The following is a 20,955-nucleotide window of genomic DNA, read 5'->3' on the forward strand; positions in this document are numbered from 1 at the left end:
AACAGGAAGCCAGGAGAGAAAGTAGCAGATGATGCCTTGCTTGCCATGTGCCCTTCCAGCCGAGAGAGAAACTGTGTCTTCGCCATGTACCTTTCCAGATGAGAGAGAAACCCTGAACTTCATCGGCCTTCTTGAACCAAGGTATCTTTCCCTGGATGCCTTTGATTGGGCATTTCTATAGACTTGTTTTAATTGGGACATTTTCTCAGCCTTAGAACTGTAAACTTGCAACTCATTAAATTCTCCCTTTTAAAAGCCATTCCGTTTCTGGTATTTTGCATTCCAGCAGCTAGCAAACTAGAACAGATGGCGTGGAACATCTTTTTCCACCATTTTGCTTTGAACCTCTTCGTGTCTTTGTACCTCAAGTGAGTCTCGTATACACAGCATTTAGATGGTTATTTTTCATCCTTTCTGCCAACCTTAACTTTTAATAGGGAAGTCTAAGCCATTGGCACTGAAGGTAATAACTAAGAAGGAAGGATTTACTTCTGCCTGTTAGCTATTTTTTCCATGTTTCTTGTTTTTTTTTTAATTACAGAAGCTGTGGATCTACAGAAAAATCATGCATAAAATACAGGGTTCTTACATAGCACCTTATCATTCATTAACACCTTGCATTGGTGTGGCACATTTGTTACTGTCGATGAAGGTGCATTTTTAATAATTGCGCTATTAACTATAGTCCATGCTTTAACTTAGGGTTCACTGTTTGTGTTGTGCAGTTCCATAGACTAAATTTTTTATTCTAGTAATATATATATACACAACTTAAAAATTTCCCTTGTAACCATATTCAAATATACAGTTCAGTGCTGCTCATTGCATTCACAATGCTGTGCTAACAACACCACCTATCACCAAAACTTCTCCATCATCCCAAATACAAACTCTGTACCTTTTAAGCCTTAACTCCCTATTCCCTACCCCTTCCCCATCCCCTGCTAACCTATATTCTAGATTCTGACTCTATGACTTTGATTGTTCTAAATATTTCATATTAGCAAGACCATAGAGTATTTGTCATTTTGTGTCTAGCTTATTTCACTCAGCATGATGCCTTCAAGGTTCGTCCATGTTGTTGCAAGTATCAGAACCTTTTTTATGGCAGAATAATAAATATTCCTTTGTGTGCATACATCATATTTTGTTCATCAATTCATTGATTGATGGACACTTCGGGTGGTTCTATCTTTTGGTAATTGTGAATAATACCACTGTGAACATGGGTGTGCATGTATCTGTTCAAGTCCTTGCTTTCAGTTCTTTGGGGGTATATACCCCAGTTTTTTTTAATTAGACAAGTAATAAAGAAGAAGTGAGAATGCAGGGTCATATAGTACTTCTGTACTTAACTTTATGAGGAATTGTCAAACTGTCTTCCACAGATGCTGCACCACTTTACATTCCAACCAGTAATGAATGAGTGTTCCTCTTTTTCCACATTCTCTCCAAACACTGGTAATTTTCCCATTTTTTAATAGTAGCCATTCTAGTGAGTGTGAAATGGTATCTCATTGTGGTTTTTCCTTACATTTCCTTAATGGCTAATGATTTTGAGCATCTTTTCATGTGCCTTTGGGCTATTTGTGTATCTTCTTTGGAGAGCTATTTATTCAAATCGTTTGACTGTTTTTAAGTATATATATATATATATTGCTGTTAAGTTGAAGGATTTCTTTATATATTCTGGTTATTAAATGCTTATCAGATATGTAGTTTTCAAATATTTTCTCTCATTGTGTAGTTTGTCATTTTACATTCATAATAAAGTCTTTTTTGGCATAAAAGTTATACATTTTGATGAAGTTCCATTTACCTATTTTTTCCTTTTGTTGCTTGTACTTTGGGTGTGATGCCTAAAAACCGTTGCCCAATCCAAGGTCCTGAAGATGCTTCCCTACATTTTCTTCTAGGAGTTTTACAGCTCTGGCTCTATTATTTAGATCTTTGATGCATTTTCAGTTGATTTTTGCATATAGTGTGAGGTAGGGGACCACAATAGAACCAAGATGGTCCCCTACCTCACACTATATGCAGAAATCAACTGAAAATGGTTCTATTGTGTATGGGCATCCTCTTTTCCTGACACCATGTTAAAGAGACTAACATTTCCCAATTGGGTGGACTTGCTACCCTTGCCAAAATAAATTGGCTGTAGATGTAAGTTAATTTCTGAGCTCTCAATTCCATTTAATGGTTTATATGTCTGTGTTTGTGCAGTACTGTGCTTTTTGGATTACTGCAGTTTTGTAATAAGTTTTATGATTGGGAAGTGTGAGTCCTCCAACTTTGTTCTTCTTTTCCAAGATACTTTGGCTATTAGGGGCATCTAATGCTTCCATATAAATTTGATAACTGGCTTTTCCATTTCTGCAAAGAAGAGTGCTATATTTTTTGTTGGAATTGTGTTGAATCTGTAAATCACTTTGGGTAGAATTGGCATCTTAACAATATTTAGTCTTCAAATCCATGAACAGAGATTGTCCTTTCATTTATTTAAGTCTTCTTTGATGTCTTTTAGCAATTTTAGTAGTTTTCTGTATACAAATCCTTTGTATCCTTGGTTTGACTTATTCAAACAAAAATTATTTGTTTCTATTAGTTGCTATTGTCAATGGACTTCTGTCTTCATTTCTTCTTCTGATTGTTTATTACTAGCGTGTAGAAACACTACTGACTTTTGGGTGTTTATTTGGTACCCTGTTACTTTCCTGAATTCATTTATTAGCTCTGGGAGCTCTGTTGTTGAATTTTCATAATTTTCTGTACATAGGATTATGTCATCTCAAACACATAATGGTTTACTTCTTACTTTCCAATTTGGATGCCTTTTATTTCTTTTTCTTGCTTAACTGCTCTCTCACTAGAACTTCAGGGACAATGTTGAATAACAATGGTGACCCCGGGCATTCTTGTCTTGTTCCTGGCCTTAAAGGGGAAGTTTTCAGTCTTTCACTATTGAGAATGATATTAGCTGTGGGTTTTTCATATGTGGCTTTTATCATGTTTGGGGGCATTTCCTTCTATTTTGAGTTTTTATCAAGAAGGGGTGCTGGAATTTTTTTTTTATATTCAAAACCATTTTTATTAAGCTATACCATCATAAGACATACATGATGGATGGTTCCTATAAATGATCACATCAACAATACTTAATAGTTATATAGCACTTGATAGCTTACAAATCACTGCTACACTCATTATCTACCTAATTCTAATCGCTCTCAAGTAGTTATTACATTTTAAAAAAATTTAAATGACGAAACAGCCTTAAAAGATGACGTGACTTGTCCTAAATCCCAATTATTTTCATTCGTCTTTTGTTGGTTCTCTATGGTAGCATGTGTTAAATTATCATTTAATTTACTTTATCAAATTAAAATGAATAGGTAACCCATACAGATAATACCATAATGAATAAAACAAATTTTGAATCCAGTTCTCCAGTGGTTCTCCCACACTCTTGAAGCAAAGATATAAAGAAATAATTTTAACCTTGTAGTTTATATTCTCAGTCATATCTATCTTTCACTTTCAAATTTGTAATCTACAACTAAATACTGGTATTTCACCAACTTAAAGTGTTGGTTCCTTCAAAGTCACATGAAGCCCACAGCCTGGTAGTTTCCACCTTCCAACCCAGCAGCTCATGTTTGGGAACCAGTGGATGCTTAGTTCTAACTGGTCACAAGTTCTAAATGACCTACGTATGCCACAAACCTCTGGACTGTAATTGGCACACCCCCATGTGTCCTTCTGGTGGGGTGCTGGATTTTGTCAAATAACTTTTCTGTATCAACTGAGATGATGGTGTAGGCTTTTTGTCCTTCATTCTGTTCATTGATTTTCTGGTGTTGAACCACTCTTGTGTACCTGCGGTAAATCCCACTTGATATCCTAGTTTATTATTTGCCTTTTGATTTTGTGTGTGGTCTTTTTTTGTGATACAAAACTTTATTATTTATATTGTAGCCAAGGTTATCAATCTTCATTGACTTCATCTGTTTATTCATTCATCATTGGAAAGCTTTGCTATATCCAAGTGCTGGAAGAATTCTCTACCACTAGTACAGTGTAATGTTTTACACTTAAATCTCTAATCCGTTTGAAATTTATTTTTGTGTATTTTGTGAGGAAATGATCTAATTGCACTAAAGGTACCAACACCATTTATTGTAAAACAGATCTTTTCCTGAGTGATTTGCGATACCACCTTCATTATATACTAGATAGCCACATGTGATTGGCTTTATTTCTGGACTTTCTACATTATTTCATTGGTTGATCTGTCCATTGATGTGCTTTTGCCCTTCCGTTCTAATTATAGAGACTGCAATGTTTTTAGATATATGGCAGAGCTAGTTTCTTTACAGCTCTTTTCTTTCCTCTTCTTACATGTTTATTTTTCCTTATGAACATTAGCATCATATTGTCTAGCTTCAGACAATTTCTTTTTAGAATTTGTATTGGAATCACAGTAGGTTTAGAAATTAACTTAGGGAGAACTAACATCCTAATGATGATGAGACATCCTGACCATAACATGACATGTCTTTTCCATTGGTTCAAATCTGCTTTTGTGCTTTTCGGGAGTGTACTGTAGTTTCATTCACGTAGATTTTCAACATTTCTTGTTAAGTTTATTCCTAAGTATTTTGTCTTTTCTATTGCTATTGTAAATTAGGGTTTCTTTCCTGTTATAACTGGTTATTATTTGTGTATATGAAGGGTATTGTTTTTTTTTTTACTTTTTTATTGTATAACGTATATGCAAAGCCAAGAAATAAAAAAGCAACAGTTTTCATAGCACTCTTCAACAAATATTAACAGGACAGATCCAAGATTTTGTCATGGGCTACCATATGATCCTCTCAGATTTCTTTCCTTCTAGCTACTCCAGTATATAGGAGGCTAGAAGACTTAATTTTTTTTATCATCACAATCTATTTTTTTGCCTTCTTTTTTTTTGTGAAAAGTAACATACATACAAAAAAAGCAATGAATTTCAAAGCACTGAACCACAATTAGTTGTAGAACAGATTTCAGAGTTTGACATGGGTTATAATTCCACAATTTTAGGTTTTTACTTCAGCTACTCTAAGATACTGGAGACTAAAAAGAATGTCAGTTTAATGATTCAGCATTCATATTCGTTTGTTAAATCCTGCCTTCACTGTACAACTCCACCATCACCTTTGATCTTTCCATCCCTCTCTTTAGGAGTGTTTGGGCTATGGCCATTCTAAATTATTTATATTGGAAAGGTCTGTCACTAATATAGAGTAAGAAGATGGAACTATCTGATGTTCTGGGAAGGCTGGGCCCTCTAGGTTTCAGGACTTATCTGAACCAGGGACCCATCTGGAGGTTGTAGGTTTCTAGAAAGTTACCCTAGTGCATGGAACCCTTGTGGAATCTTATATATTGCCCTAGGTATTATTTTGAATTAGCTGGAATGGTCCTGGTTGGGGTCTGGCAGGTTACTGTCTAACTGAAGCGTGCATAAGAGCAACCTCAGAGTAGCCTTTCAACTCTATTTGAACTCTCTCTGCTGCTTTCTTTTCCCACTTTTGATCAGGATGGAATTGTTGATCCCATAGTGCCAGGGCTGGATTCATCACTGAGAGTCATCTCCCACGTTGCCAGGCACAGTTTCACCTCTGGATGTCATGTCCCATGTAGCAGGGAGGGCAATGATTTCACTTGCAGAGTTGGGCTTGGAGAGAGTGAGGCCACCACTGAGCAACAGAAGAGGTTCTCTAGAAGTAACTCTTAGGCATACCCTGTAGGTAGTCTAAGCTTCTCTGCTACCTATGTAAGTTTCACAAGAGTTAGCCTCAAAATCAAGGGCATGGCTTATTGATTCGGGTGTCCTTAAAGTGTGACACAGTATCAGGTGATTCTGTGATGGTAAGCTTTAATAGTTCCATATTATTTCTCCCATCCCTCAAGGGACTTTGCCAATACTTTCTGATTATATGCTTAATATACTCTAGGATGTATTTAGGCATTACAATAATCTATCCAGGAGTAAAGGACGTCTTTCTTATTCTGGGCTCCCTGTGTTTCAATTGTTGAAATGAGCTATACAGATAGATTGAGTTAGATTATGTGCTACAGAAAATTTCAGTTCCAGATTAAATAAACATTTCTTCCTTTGGTCTCAAAGAGTATATGTGGTTCTAAACTATAGACAATGTCTTTCTTACTGTGTTCTGAATTACTTTAACCCCAACCTGATCGGCTTCATTCTTATCTCTAAATATCAGGTGTTTTATATACATATGTGTGTGCATATATATATACACAAACACATATAACAGCTTCGTGAAATCCAGAAAGAATAACCACTACTCAGAATTTAATGTATCTACTCTAAAAGCTTACAATCTGGGCCCCTGTTTTTTTATAAGCATTTTCTAAAGGTGACCACACCATTGTTGTTCTTTTGTTCCTGGCTTATTTTGCCTCACCAAATATCCCACATGTTCATTCACATCATTGCATGCCTTGCGACTTTGTTCCTTTTTGGAGCAGCACAACCTTTGTTCATAAGTACCATGGTTACCCAGTCTACTCCATCAGTGCATCCTTCAGCCACCTGCATTCATGGGGCATCATGTAGAGGGCCCAAAGTCCACAGTCCATCAACATTCCCAATTTTAGATAATTTCATTGTTCCCCAGAGACAGAAAACCAATAAACACACCCTCACCAAATAGTAAATCTAAACCTCCTCTTAACTCTTGTCCCTCCCCCCATTATTTACCTCTGCTGTTGCTGTGGTAGTGCTGATGTTTTCCCTTTGAACATAGCCCATAGCATGCAATAGCAGTTTACCCCTGTACCCTGGACTTAAACACTCTTTGTACAGGAATCATATTTTTGAAGCAATTCTTGCAAGAATTAATTTATATTTCTAGTGTTAATCAGAGGGACACGTAGGTCTTTACAACCCCTTTCAATCTTGTTCATCTTCAATATGGTAATATTACTTATTGGCCCACTAGAGAACCATCTTCAGATCTGTCTATTCCCTTACATTGGAGTTCAACCTCATTAGCTAACCGTTCACCCATCTCTAGCTTCTCTGTATCACTAAGTCCCCTATATTCTGTATAATAAGCCTCTATTATACCTTTATGCTGGTCATAAAAGTGGAATTATACAGTATCTATCCTTTTGTGTCTGGCTTATTTCACTCAGCATTATGTCCTCAAGTCTCATCCATCTTGTCATGTGCTTCAGGAAGTCATTTCGTCTTACTGCTGCATAATATTCCATTGTATGTATATACCACATTTTGTTGATCCACTTGTCTGTTGATGGGCATTTGGTTTCTTTCCATCTTTTGACAATTGTGAATAATGCTGCTATGCACATCGGTGTGCAAATGTCTGTTTGTGTCATTGCTTTCAGCTCTTCTGGGTATATACCAAGTAGTGCTATTGCTGTGTCATAAGGTAACTCGATATTTAGTTTCTTAAGGAACTGCCAAATAGTCTTCCATAGTATCTACACCATTATACATTCCCACCAGCTGTGCATATGTGTCCTAGTTTTCTGCATCCTCTTCAACATTTATAATTTCCTTTTTGTTTAACAGCAGCCATTCTTATAGGTGTGAGCTGGCATCTCATTGCAGTCTTGATCTGCATTTCCCTTATAGCCAATGAAAATGAGCATCTCTTTATGTGCTTTTGAGCCATCTGTATTTGCTCTGCAGAAAAATGCCTATTCATATCTTTAGCCCATATTATATTTGCGTTGTTTCTTCTTTTGTTGTTGAGTTGTATGATTTCTTAATGTATATAGGAAAATCAAACCTTTATCCAATATATGATTTCCAAATATTTTCTCCCATTGAGTTGGCTGCCTCTTCACCTTTTTGACAAAGTCTTTGATATGCAGAAGCATTTGATTTTGAGGAGTTCTTATATGTCTATTTTTTCTTTCGTTGCTTGTGCTTTGGGTGTAAAGTTTAGGAAGCTACTTTTTATTGCTGGGTCTCAAAGATGTTTCCCTACATTTAGTTCTAGAAGTTTTATGGTGCTAGTTCTTTTGTTTAGGTGTTTGATCCACTTTGAGTTAGTTTTTGTGTAGGGTGTAAGATAGGGGCTCTCTTTCATTCTTTTGGCTATTGATATCCAGTTCTTCCATGCCCAATTATTGGAAAGACTATTTTGTCCCAGTTCAGAGAATTTGGGGGCCTTGTAAAAAATCAGTTGACCATAGATTTGGTGGTCTGTTTCTGCTTTCTCAATTCAGTTCCATTGTCATTGCTTCTGTCTTTGTGCCAGTACCGTGCTGTTTTGACCACTGTGGCTTTATGATAGGTTTTAAAATCAGGGAGTGTTAATCCTCCCACTTCATTCTTCTTTTTTAGGATGCTTTTAGCTATTCGGGGTCTCTTTCCCTTGCAGATGAATTTGGTACCTAGCTTTTCCAAATCTTCAAAGTAGGTTGTTGGAATTTAGATTGGTATTTTGTTGAATCTGTAGATCAATTTGGGGAGAATTGACATCTTAACTATATTTAGCCTTCCTATCCATAAGCAGGAAATGTCTTTCCACCTATTTAAATCTCCTTTGATTTCTTTTAGCAATGTTATGTAGTTTTCTGTGTACAAGTCCTTTACGTCCCTAGTTAAGTTCTTTCTTAAGTACTTGATTTTTTTAGTTGCTATTTTGAGTGGATTTTTTCATTAACTGACTACTCAGGTAGGTTATTGCTCGTGTGTAGAAATGTTACTGATTTTTGCACATTAATTTTATATCCCACCACCTTGCTGAATTTGTTTATTAGCTCAAATAACTTTGCTGTAGATTTCTCAAGATCTTCCAAGTATAGTATCATGTCATCTGCAGATAATGAGAGTTTTACTTCTTCTTTTCCAATTTGGATGCCTTTTATTTCTTTGTCCTGCCTAGTTGCTCTGGCTAGAACTTCTAACACAATGTTGAATAATAGTGGTGACAGTGGGCATCCTTGTCTCATTCCTGATCTTAGGGGGAAAGCTTTCAGTCATTTTCCATTGGATATGATGCTGGCTATCAGTTTTTCATATATTCCCTTTATCATATTGAGGTAGTTACCTTTTGTTCCTTTATTTTGGAGTGTTTTTATCAGAAAAAGATGCTAAATTTTATTGAATGTTTTTTTCAGCATCAATCAAGATGATCAAGTGATTTTTCCCTTTTGATTTGCTAATGTGCTGTAATACATTAACTGATTTTCTTATGTTGAGCCATCCTTGCATTCCTGGTATAAACCCCACTTGGTCATGGTGTGTAATTCTTTTAATGTATTGTTGGATTTGATTTGCTAATATTTTGTTGAGAATTTTTGTATCTATGTTCATTAGGGAGATTGGCCTGTAATTTTCCTTTCTTATAGCATCTTTACCTGGTTTTGGTATTAAAATGACATTAGCTTCATAAAATGGGTTAGGTCAACTTACTTCTTCCTCAATTTTTAAAAAAAGTTTGACGAGGATTTGTGTTAGTTTTTTTGGAATGTTTGATAAAATTACCCTGTGAAGTCATCTGACCCTGGGCTTTTCTTTGTAGGGAGATTTTTGATGACTGATTGAATCTTTTTACTTGTGATTGGTTTGTTGAGATCTTCTATTTCTTCTTAATTCATTGTGGCTTTTTTGTATGTTTCTAGGGATTTGTCCATTTCATCCAAGCTGTCTAGTTTGTTGGCATATAGTTGTTCATAGTATCCTCTTATGATTTTTTTTATTTCGTCAGAGTCTGTGGTTATGCAACCCTTCTCATTTCTGATTGTGTTTATTTACATCCTCTCTCTTTTTTTTTCTGTGTCAGTGTTGCTAGTGGCCCATCAGTTTTATTGATTTTCTCAATGAACCAGCTTTTGGTTTTATTGATTCTTTCTGTTGTTCTTTTATTCTCCCATTCATTTATCTCTGCTTTAATCTTTGTTATTTTTATTCTTCTGTTTGCTTTAGGGTTAGTTTCCTGTTCTCTCTCAAGTTCTTTTAGGTGTGCTTTTAAGTCCTCATTTTTTGTTCTTCCTTGTTTTTTAATATAGGCATTTAGAGCAATAAATTTCCCTCTTAGAACAGCCTTTGCCACATCTCATAAGTTCTGATAAGTTGTATTCTCATTTTCATTCATCTCCAGATAGCTACTGATTTCTCTAGCAATTTCTTCTTTGACCCACTGATTGTTTAAGAGTGTGTTATTTAATCTCCATATATTTGTGAATGTTCTTGTTCTTTGTTGGTTATTGAGATCCAGCTTCATCGCATTGTGATCGGAGAAAGTGCTTTGAATAATTTCAGTGTTTTTAAATTTATAAAGACCTGTTTTGTGCCCCAGCATATGAGTTATACTGGAGAATGTTCCATGAGCACTAGAGAAGAATGTATATCCTTGTGTTTTGGGGTGCAATGACCTATAAATGTTTGCTAGGTCTAATTTATTTATCAAGTTATTTAACTTCTCTATTTCCTTGTTGATCTTCTGTCTGGTTGCTCTATCTGTAAAGGAGAGTGGTGTATTGAAATCTCCTACTGTTATTGTTGAAACACCTGTCACTCCTTTCAGTTTTGCCAATGCCTGTCTCATGTGCTTTGGAGTTCCTTGATTGGGAGCATAAACATTTATGATTGTTATATCTTCTTTATGAATTGACCCTTTAATTAGTATACAGTGTCCTTCTTTGTCTCTTATGATGTCTTTACATTTAAAGTCAATTTTGTCTGATATTAGTATAGCTACTCCTGCTTTCTTTTGGTTACAACTTGCTTGGAAAATCTTTTTCCATCCTTTCACTTTCAATCTATTTGTATCATTGTGTCTAAGATGAGTCTCTTGTAAGTAGCCTATAGCTGGATTTTATTTCTTAATCCATTCTGCCAATGTGTATCTTTTTTTAAAAAAAAATTTTATTAATTAAAAAAAATTACAAGAAAGAAATGCAAACATTCCCAACACATGCACTCATCAATTCATAATATCATCACATAGTTGCATATTCATCATCATGATCATTTCCCAGAACATTTGCATCAATTCAGAAAAAGAAATAAAAAGACAACAGAAAAATAAAACAAAAACAGAAAAAAAAATTTTACGTATCATATCCCTTACCCCTCCCTTTCATTGATCACTAGCATTTCAAACAAAATTTATTTAAACATTTGTTCCCCCATTATGTATTTTTATTCCATATGTTCTACTCATCTGTCGACAAGGTAGATAAAAGGAGCATCAGAAACAAGGTTTTCACAATCACACAGTCACAATCCAATGTGTATCTTTTAATTTGTAAGTTTATTCTGTTAATATTCAAAGTTATGACTGAAAAGGGATTTCTTGAATCACCATCTTTTTAATTTTATTTGTCAGAGCTGTATAGTCTTTTCCCTCTTTCTCTTTTTATCCTTTAAATTACCCTTACTGGTACTCTTCAATTCTGTGCCCTCCTCCAGACCTCTCTCTCCTGTCCTTTTTATTTCACCTGGCAGAACTCCTTTCAGTATTTTATGTAGGGGCAGTCTCTTGTTGACAAATTCTTTCAGGACTTCTTTGTGAAAATTTTAACCTCTCCCTCCGTTTTTTAAATTTTGGTGTTTTTTTTTTTTGTTTTTTTTTTTAATGTGGGAAGGCACCAGGGATCGAATCCGGTCTCTGGCATGGCAGGCGAGAACTCTGTCACTGAGCCACTGTTGCCTGCCCTTTCCCTCAGTTTTGAAGGACAATTTTGTTGAGTACAGAATTCTTGGCTGGAAATCTTTCTCTTTCAGAATCTTAAATATATCATACCACTGCTTTCTCATCTCTATGGTGCTAGTTGAGTAGTCTGAACTCAGTCTTATGTGGTTTCCTTTGTATAGAGTAGATTGTTTTTCTCTTTCCACTTTCCGAATTTTCTGTTTCTCTTCATCATTTGACAGACTGATTAGTATGTGTCTTGGGGAAGACCTGTTTGAATTTATTCTGTTTGGAGTTCACTGGGCTTCTTTAACTTGCATATTTGTGTCTTTTTAAGGGTTGGGAAGTTTTCCCCCATTATATCCTCAACTACTCTTCCTAGCCCTTTACTCCTCTCTTCTCCTTTTGAGATGCTAATGTCTTATGTTTGTGCACTTTTTGTCTATCATTTCCCTGAGATTCAATTCAAATTTTTCTATCTTTTTTGCCATTTGCTGTTTTGTGTGATCAAAGTCAGTCATCCTGTCCTCTATATTGCTTATTCTTTCTTCTGTCTCTTCAAATCTGGTGTTGTGTGCCTTAGTATGTTTTTTATTTGGTTGACAAAGTCTTTAATCTCTATAATAACCGCTGTTTTCCTATTTATTCTTTCACATTCCTCTTTATGCTCTTTTAGTATCTTCTTGATCTCCTTTATGCCATTTGCTATCCCACTTATTTTATTAAGTAGAGTTGCATGAACATCTGTCATTAGTGTTCCAACGTCTGTGTCTCCTCTGGTGTTTTAATTTGGTCAATCTGTCTGCATCGTGATATGCTTAGTGACCTTCTGCTGTCCTTGTCGCATGTAAATATCTTGGTTGATTTACTTTGGGAGTTGATTTCTTTCAGTAGTCAGAGGCCTTGTGTTTGCAGGATGGATGTGCAGCAGGGAGCAGGGCACGGGGAAGCACACAATTGTGTGGTGATTTGTTTCAGGGCAGGTATGGGTGCAGGTTGGGGATATTAGGCTGATGCTTGTGAATGTGGGGGCCCAGTGGCCAGGGAGGATGTAGCTGTGCGGGTGCATCGGTCTGGGGAGTGTAACCCTGGTGTGCGTTGGTGTAGTTGTAGGGCACAGGGCCCTTTGTGTGCATGCATAGAGCTGTGGCAGCATGTTGGTGTTAAATGTTCATTTGTTGGGTGCAGATAGGGGACCTGGCTATGCAGGTCGGCACTTTCTCAGAGCTCGGAAGTGTGGCCGAGGGCCTGTGCGCATGTGCCGTTCTAGGACTACCGTGAAATGCAGTTCCAGAGCTGAATGGTGTGATTGGGGGCACGTGCGCATGTACAGGTCTAGGAGTGCTGTAAACTGAATTTCCCATAGCTGAATGGTGCGCTTGGGGGCCCATGCGCATGCACGGGTCTAGGGGTGCTGTAAACTGAATTTCCCTGAGCTGAATGGTATGACTGGATGCCATGCGCATGCATGGGTCTAGGAGTGCCGTAAACTGGACTTCCCCAAGCTGAATGGTGCGCTTGAGGGCCCGTGCGCATGCCCGGGTCTAGAAGTGCCGTAAACTGAATTTGCCAGAGCTGAAGGATGTGATTGGGCGCCCGTGCGCATGCGCGGGTGTAGGAGTGCCGTAAGCGGATGCACCGAGCTCAGGGGTGAGTGGACTGGGGCTGTGAGACACTACGAGTGGGGGAGTGGGGGTAGCCTGGGTATGGAGGTTGGCGCCCTCAACTTTTATGTGCAGGCGATAGCCTACAGGGAACAGGTAGGGGGAGGTAGTGCTCGGAAGGGCTGCCGGAGAGGTGGGTTGGGCTCCACGTGGGTTGGGGGTGTGGGGCGGGTACGCATGCTGCGGTCTGGTGGGGTGGGGGGGTGCTTGGAGCAGGGGAAAGGGAGCGGGTGACAGGGTTTGGGTGCGTGTGGTGTGGGATGAGTTGGAGATCACAGTGCTGCGCTGATGAGGGTAGCATATTCAGTGAATGTGGCCTGACTTCCTAGTCCCTGCCTGCCTGTCCGTGCAGTCCCATAGGCTCCGCGCCTGCACTCTAGGCTCCCTTTCTCTGCTTCTTAGTTCTTGGCCTCTGCAGCCAGGCTGTCCTATGTGGTGCAGAAGACTCTCCCAGGTCAATTGCACTCTTGAATTGTCACCTCAGTCACACTCCTGTCCCTTCTCTAATTTTTCTGTGAAACAGGGCTGAACTTGACCTACTGTATTTGGCCATTTTCCTAGAAAAAGGGTATTGGCTTTTGCTGTTAGTTTTATATCCTGCTACTTGGCTGAATTATTTTATTGTTTGACTTAGTTTAATGGCTCTTAATATTTGAACTGGGTGCCCCTTGGAGTTTTATATGGTCTAAAACATTTTCATAATTATGCTATTTGAAGTGTTTGTCCTATTCTGTTCTCTCTTGAGTGTACCATGGAGTTTTCCAGAAGCTATGTAATTTTTGATATCACAAATGATTGCGTGTGGAAACAGATATGAAAATCTAGCTGTTCTCTATTAAGTGTAATAAGAAATTTGTAAAAAGTGAAACAATGTTTTTGTTCTTGCTAGAAGCTTTTGTTGGTGGTTATTTTTAAAAAATCTAAAAATATTTCAAATGATAAAAAATGCATGTTTTATTGTTACATTAAAATGAGCATTAAAATATTCTCATTTTAAACTTGTAATCCACTAAATATCAATAAATATAACCCCTTGAACGAAAGCTTTTTAGGTCCTTGTGGTAGACTGAATTACGTCCCCACAAAGATATTTTCAAGTCCTGATCCCTGGTCCTGTGAGTGTGAACTCACCTGTAATTGGGATCTTCAAAGACCCTGCAAGATGAGGCCAAACTAAAGCAAAGTGGGCATTAGTCCAATGTGACTGGAGTCTTTATAAACAAAGGAGGTTTAGGCACAGCAAGCAGAAGCCCCAGGAGGAGAGAGGAAGACATTGCCATGTGGTGGAGGCAGAGATTTATTGCCAGCAACTTGCCACCAGAGCGCTACACTTCAAAGAAGGCATGACCTGCCGATACCTCGATTTTGGACTTAGAGGTTCCAAACTGTGAGCCAATAATTTCCTGTTGTGTAAGTCGGCCAGTCTGTGGTACTTGTCATTTCAGCCGTGACCAACTCGATAATTATTTAGAAGTGTAAAGGGGTCTGAGATCAAGGATTGAAAAGTGCTGAGTTAGTTTTATCACTTGATTCTCTAGGTTTTCTAGCTATACTACCATGTTATCTACAAATTTTTCCTTTTTTAAAAAATTGATTTTTTTTAAAACCAATTTTCATGGTATTTGTTTTCTCTTATCTAATTGCGTGGGCTAATACAGTGTTAATAATTAAAAAATGGCTATCCTTTCCTTGTTCTTGACTTTAATGGGAATGACACTAATGTTTCTCCATTAAATAAGATGCTGGAATTCTGGCTTAGGACAGTGTGTATTACATTTACTGATTTTCTTTCTCTATTTGCTGTCTTGTTCAAACAATAAAATTCTTCTGTTATTTAGAAAGGTTTTTATTTTTGATCTTGTGGTTGCCTTTTCTAGTGCCCTTAACCTCTCGTTTACTTCCTTAAACTTTTACTACCAGTTTGTCAGTTTTAAATGGTGTCTTTTGGCTCCCACCAATTATCTAAACAACAACCAGAGGTCATATTCTATTGTCCTTTTTCTCTCTCCACTTTGTTCCCATTTTAAAAGTTAATTCTTTCTACCTTGTCACAACACATAACGCTTATATACTCTTCTAATATCCATGTACTCACTCCGGTTTCAGTCTTAGTTATATAATTTAGTATACTAAGTGCTCACCTTAGGTACTTTTGCTGAAGTTTCCTCAGTTATCTCTTTGTTGGGTGAAGTTTGGTTAGATAAAGGCTGGCTATAAAATCCTTGGCCTTAACTTTCTTTCCTTGTGTCTTGAGAATTCTGCTCTGCCTTTGCACTTTTTTTTTTTTTTTAATGTTTCTCTTCAGAGGTATGATGCCAGCCTAATTTTCTTACCTGAATAGGAGTTTCATATTTTTGCCTGGAGGCCCTGAGGATATTTCCTTTCTCATTAAAGTCTTTTAGTTTTAGTAAAATAAACCTGAGGTGATCATTGCTTATCAATTTTCCAAGACACATGGTTGGTCTTTTCAGTATGTTGATTTAGGATTTATTTATGGAACGTTTTCTTGGATTGTATTTCTAAACACTAATTAAATTTCATTGTTTTATTTTTCCTCTTCATAGACCCCAGTTGTACATATGTATGTTGGATATTCTTTCCCTATTTTCCATTTCAACCACTTTCCTCCTGACCCTTTTTGCTTCTTTCTTAATTGATTTTCATTCTCTTGGATATTTTGCTACTTGTCTTTAATGTCCCTTATTAAGTTTTCGCTTGAGTCTAGTCTCTCTCCAGCAAATTATAATTCTTCATTTCTGAGATACTTTCTGCCTGTTTCTTCAGTGTATTTCCTGAGTTTTCATTTTTCCAGTTTTTTTTTTGTCCGTTCTTAGTTTTTAAATCTGAGTCTAGTGTTGTTGCTTTTTTTTTTTTTTTTTTTTTTTTAAGAGAGAGGGAGGAAAGGAAGGAAAGACAGAGAAGGAAGGAAGGATGGAAGGAAGGAAGGGAGGAAGAAAGGGAAACATTTTCTTGTTTTATTATATTTTGTTTGTTTGTTTGTTTTTTTTACATGGGCTGGGGCCGGGAATCGAACCGGGGTCCTCCGGCACGGCAGGCAAGCACTCTTGCCCGCTGAGCCACCGCGGCCCGCCTAGTGTTGTTGCTTTTTAATTGCAAATGCTTGTTTGATAATATTTAATTCCATTTGGAATGTCATTTTACTGTTTTCTGCTGCTTTGTGGTTGATTTTTCAGGGGAGCATTTTTATTAGCTGAAGTGTTTCAATTCAGATTTTCTCTTTTCTTCTTGTAGTGGGTGAGTATGGAATTGGTCAGATTTTTTTTCTATTCCTTGGTGTTTTATGGGAAGGTTCCTATTTCAAGAGTTCCCTCTTTTAATGTAGTAAAATATAGTTTGTTGAATGGATGGTGGTTGTAGGCGGACGGAGACAGCTTGGGGTGTTTTGGTTCTTTTTTATTCAGCAGAGTACTTCATTTTTCTCTCCTTATTCTTTTCCTTCCCTGCCGCATCGCTAAAGAGCAATACCTTTTGTGTATTTGTTTCCTTCTCTCCCAGAAGCCATGCTTCTCTGATACTGCTACCTCTCCTCCAACTCACTTTCAAATACTTTCCTGCGGCTAGTGCAGCAAACCACCAAGTTTCTGACCTGTGTTTGTTTGGCATTTAGTGTTGGACTTTTTCTTTCTGAGGTGATTCTGTCTATTTCATCTGTATCTTCCACTCCCTTCTCTTTTTCATGAAATTTCTTAAGGTTCTTCTCCCTTGCACTCTACATTCATAGAATTGTCCTAGTGGTTGGAGCTCTGCTGGAATTTGGTGCTAAATTTGGAATTCATAGTCTACTGTTTCATTCCTGGTAATGCTAAGACATGTTTTTTGTTGTTGTTGTTTACTTATTTGTGCATTCCTTTTTGTGGTTGGGCTGCATTCTTCATCTACTTCTTCTTAAGATATGAGGATGATTCAGAGTTAGGAGGCCTCCATTATTTCTAGACTTATTGCTATTTAAACAGTGAAAACATTGGTTTTCAAAGGAAACTTCCATTTCAGCATATGCTTTTTAAAAAGTACTTAGATTAACATATTTGGTGCTGATAAAACCACTAAGAGTATTAATCATTTTTTCATTTATTATTGTTGGTGGGAGCAATGCCCCCCTGGTGGAAGGTTTTAGAAATATTTTCATACAAGCCAGGAGGTAAACCTCTCCCTGTGTAAAGGGAACTGCTCCTCCTAAAACAACTTCTCTTGTGGAAGCCATTTCAGTTTTAATGCTGGAATTTTCTAATATTCCTTATAGTTCATGGACCTCTGCTCTCATCTTCTTTTCCAGTCGCTGGCATATTTTAAATACTTGGTAATTTTTTTTTAAAAGATAAAACAACAACAACAAGAACAAACCTAACTCTATAATTTTACATTTTTCCCTTGAGGGAGATCATTTCAGTCTGAGCTGTCTTCTCTTTTCACTTTACAGGTGAGAAAAGCCCTGCTTGTTCAAAATTAAAAGTTTATCTAAAAATATAAAATTGTAGGACAGCTGCAAAAATGATACAAAATCCATACAGAGAACTCTAACACACCCCCACCTATACCCAGTTCTACAAACTTAAAAAAAAAATTTTTATTGACAAATTTTCACAAACATACAGTTCATTCATGGTGTACAATCAGTGGCTCACAATATCTTCACATAGTTGTGTATTTATCACCATTATCATTTTTAGAACATTTGCATCACTCTAGAAAAAGAAAAAACTCATACACCCCATATCCCTTAGCCCTCCTCTCATTGACCACTAGTATTTCAATCTACCTGATTTATTTTACCCTGTATCCCCCTATTATTTGTTTTTTTTTTTAATCCATTTTTTTTTACTCATCTGTCCATACCCTGGATAAAAGGAGCATCAGACTCGAGGTTTTCACAATCACACAGTTACATTGTAAAAGCTATATCATTATACAGTGGTCTTTGAGAATCAAGGCTACTGGAACACAGCTCAACTGTTTCAGGTATTTCCCTCCAGCCACTCCAATACACCATAAACTAAGAAGGAATATCTGTATAATACATAAGAACAACTTCCAGGATAAGAAACTCTCAGCTCTGTTTGAAGTCCTTCAGCCACTGAAACTTTATTTTGTCTCATTCCTCTCTTCTCCCTTTTTTTTGATCAAGAGGCCTTTCTCAATCCATGACGCTGGGTCCTGGCTCATCCTGGGAGTTCTGTTCCTCATTGCCTGAGAGAGTTACATCCATGGAAGTCCTGTCCCACATAGGTGGAATGGCCCTGAGTTCATCTGCCAGGTTGGCTTAGAGAGAGGGGCCACATCTGAGCAACAAAAGAGGCTCTCAGGGAGTGACTCTTAGGAGTAATATAAATAGGTTTAGCCTATCCTTTGCAGGAATAAATTTCATAGGGATAAACCCCAATATCGAGGGCTCAGCCTATTGATTTGGTTGTCCCCACTGCTTGTAAGAAAATCAGAAATTCTCCAGATGGGGAAGTTGAATGTTTCCTCCTTTCTCCCCATGCTCCCAAGGGTACTTTGCAAATACTTCTTTATTCACTGCCCAAATTGCTCTGGTATATATCGGGGCATCACGCTGACCTGGGCAAACCAGGAAGATCTTATGCCCTATTCAAAATTTCATGTACTTACGGTGTTCAAATAAATCGACCATACAAGTAAAATTAGGAAATGCACTACCCAAAATATAAATTCTGCATCAGGTAAACATCTCCTCCTTTGGTCTCACACAGAAGTTGAAGTTTTAAAATATGGATGATGTCATCCTTTATCCTGTATTCTGATTTACCTTAGTCCTATCCAGATCAGCTTCATTCATATCTCTAGTCGAAGTTTGATCCCTTTTTCAACTTTTCATACAGTTTCTGTATGGGGTGCTGCTGGCTTTCATAACTTCAGAGCTCTAACTCTGAGTCTTGGGTATCACATAAATTCTCGAAATTTCTGGGAATGAACAAGTTATATACGAACAGTGCAGTGACTCAGAATTTAGAAATAAGTTAATATTCCTGAATAGATGTGACTGCTGTAAGAGCTTACGATCTAGGACCCTTTGCAGTAGGCCCCAATATGATAACCCATGCTCTTGACTTCAGTTCACTGATTTTTTGTATTTTAGTTAGTCCGTACTAGTGAGACATGATAATAATTTGTTTTTTTGCTTCTGACATTTCATTCAACATACAGTCCTTAAGGTTCATTCATCTAGTTGACTGCCTCACAACGTCATTCCTTCTTGTGGCTATGTAGCAGTCCATTTATGTCTTTACCATAGTTCCCCCTTCCTTCTCTCAGTCCTTGTACCCTTAGACCACCTCCATCCATTGACACCATAAACACCAGTGTGCAAATGTCCATTCCTGTTCCCACACTCAGTTCCTCCAGGTATATACTGAGTAACTGGGTCGTATGATCATATGGCAACCCTACCCCCCCAGCCTCCTGTGGAACCACCATGCTGCTCTCCGAGGGGCTGCACCCCTCATTTCCCTACCAACAATGAATCTTTCTCAGCATTTTCTCTAGCACTTGTTTCTCTCTGTTCATTTTTAAAGTTTATTCATATCATACAATCCAACATAAGTAAATAGACGTGCCTCTGCCACCATAATCTGTGTGAAGACATTTCTTTCTATTCCATAAAGAATCCATACCCCCTCCCATGCCTGTTGACATTTAGTTTTGACATAATGCTTTTATTACATTCAATGGAAACATATTACAATGTTACTGTTGACTATAGACCCTAACTTGCATTAATTGTACCTTTTCCTGTACACCATCCATTTTTAATACCTTGCAATGTTGACATTCATTTGTTCTCCCTCATGCAAAAATGTTTTTTTATTTGTACATTTTATCACCATCATTGTCCACTCTAGGTATTCCTAAGTTATACCATTTCAGTCTTAATCTTGTCTTTCCTTCTGGGGTCATATGTGCCCCCTGCCCTTCTTCCTCAGTCATACTCACATTCAGCTTCATTCAGTGTACTTATATTATTGTGCTACAATCAGGTATTATACTATCCATTTCTGAATTTTTATAATCAGTCCTATTGCACAATCTGTATCACTTCAGCACCAAATGCCTAATCTCTACCCTCTCTATCTCCTGATAACCTGTGTTCTTAATTTCAACTCTTAAAGTTCACTCATTAATGTTAATTCATATTAGTGAGACCTTACAGTATTTGTCCTTTCGTTTCTGGCTAATCTCACTCAGCATAATGTCCTCAAGGTTCATCCATGTTGTTACATATATCATAACTTTATTCTGTCTTACAGCTGCATAATATTCCGTCATTTGTATATATCACAGCTTGTTTAGCTACTCCTCCATTGATGGACATTTGGGCTTTTCCATCTCTTGGCAATCGTAAATAATGCTGCTATAAACCTCGATGTGCAAATGTCCATTTGTGTCTTTGTCTTCAGTTCCTCTGAATATATACCTAGTAGTGGGATTGCTGGATAATGTTTTATACTTACCTTCCTGAGGAACTGCCGAATTGCCTTCCAGAGTTGTACCATTTTACATTCCCACCAACAGTGGATAAGTGTGCCTCTTTTTCCACATCCTCTCCAGCACTTGTAGTTTTCTTTTTT

At 37.4% G+C, this 20,955-nt stretch overlaps 1 long non-coding RNA gene across 2 annotated transcripts in view; it reads left to right on the forward strand.

Moving 5' to 3' along the window:
* Nucleotides 1-20,955, forward strand: part of LOC143664979 (uncharacterized) — a 420,148-nt gene that overhangs the window by 180,927 nt on the left and 218,266 nt on the right. Inside the window, exon 1 of one of the 2 annotated variants that reach the window (XR_013166695.1) lies at nt 13,272-13,337. The exons of the other annotated variant lie outside the window; for it this stretch is intronic. This is a non-coding gene — a long non-coding RNA (uncharacterized LOC143664979). Of the gene's footprint in view, nt 1-13,271; nt 13,338-20,955 lie in introns of those variants that run through there. 2 annotated transcript variants of the gene reach the window in all.

Source organism: Tamandua tetradactyla, chromosome 20 (genome assembly GCF_023851605.1).
Source record: "Tamandua tetradactyla isolate mTamTet1 chromosome 20, mTamTet1.pri, whole genome shotgun sequence".
NCBI classification, from domain to species: domain Eukaryota; kingdom Metazoa; phylum Chordata; class Mammalia; order Pilosa; family Myrmecophagidae; genus Tamandua; species Tamandua tetradactyla.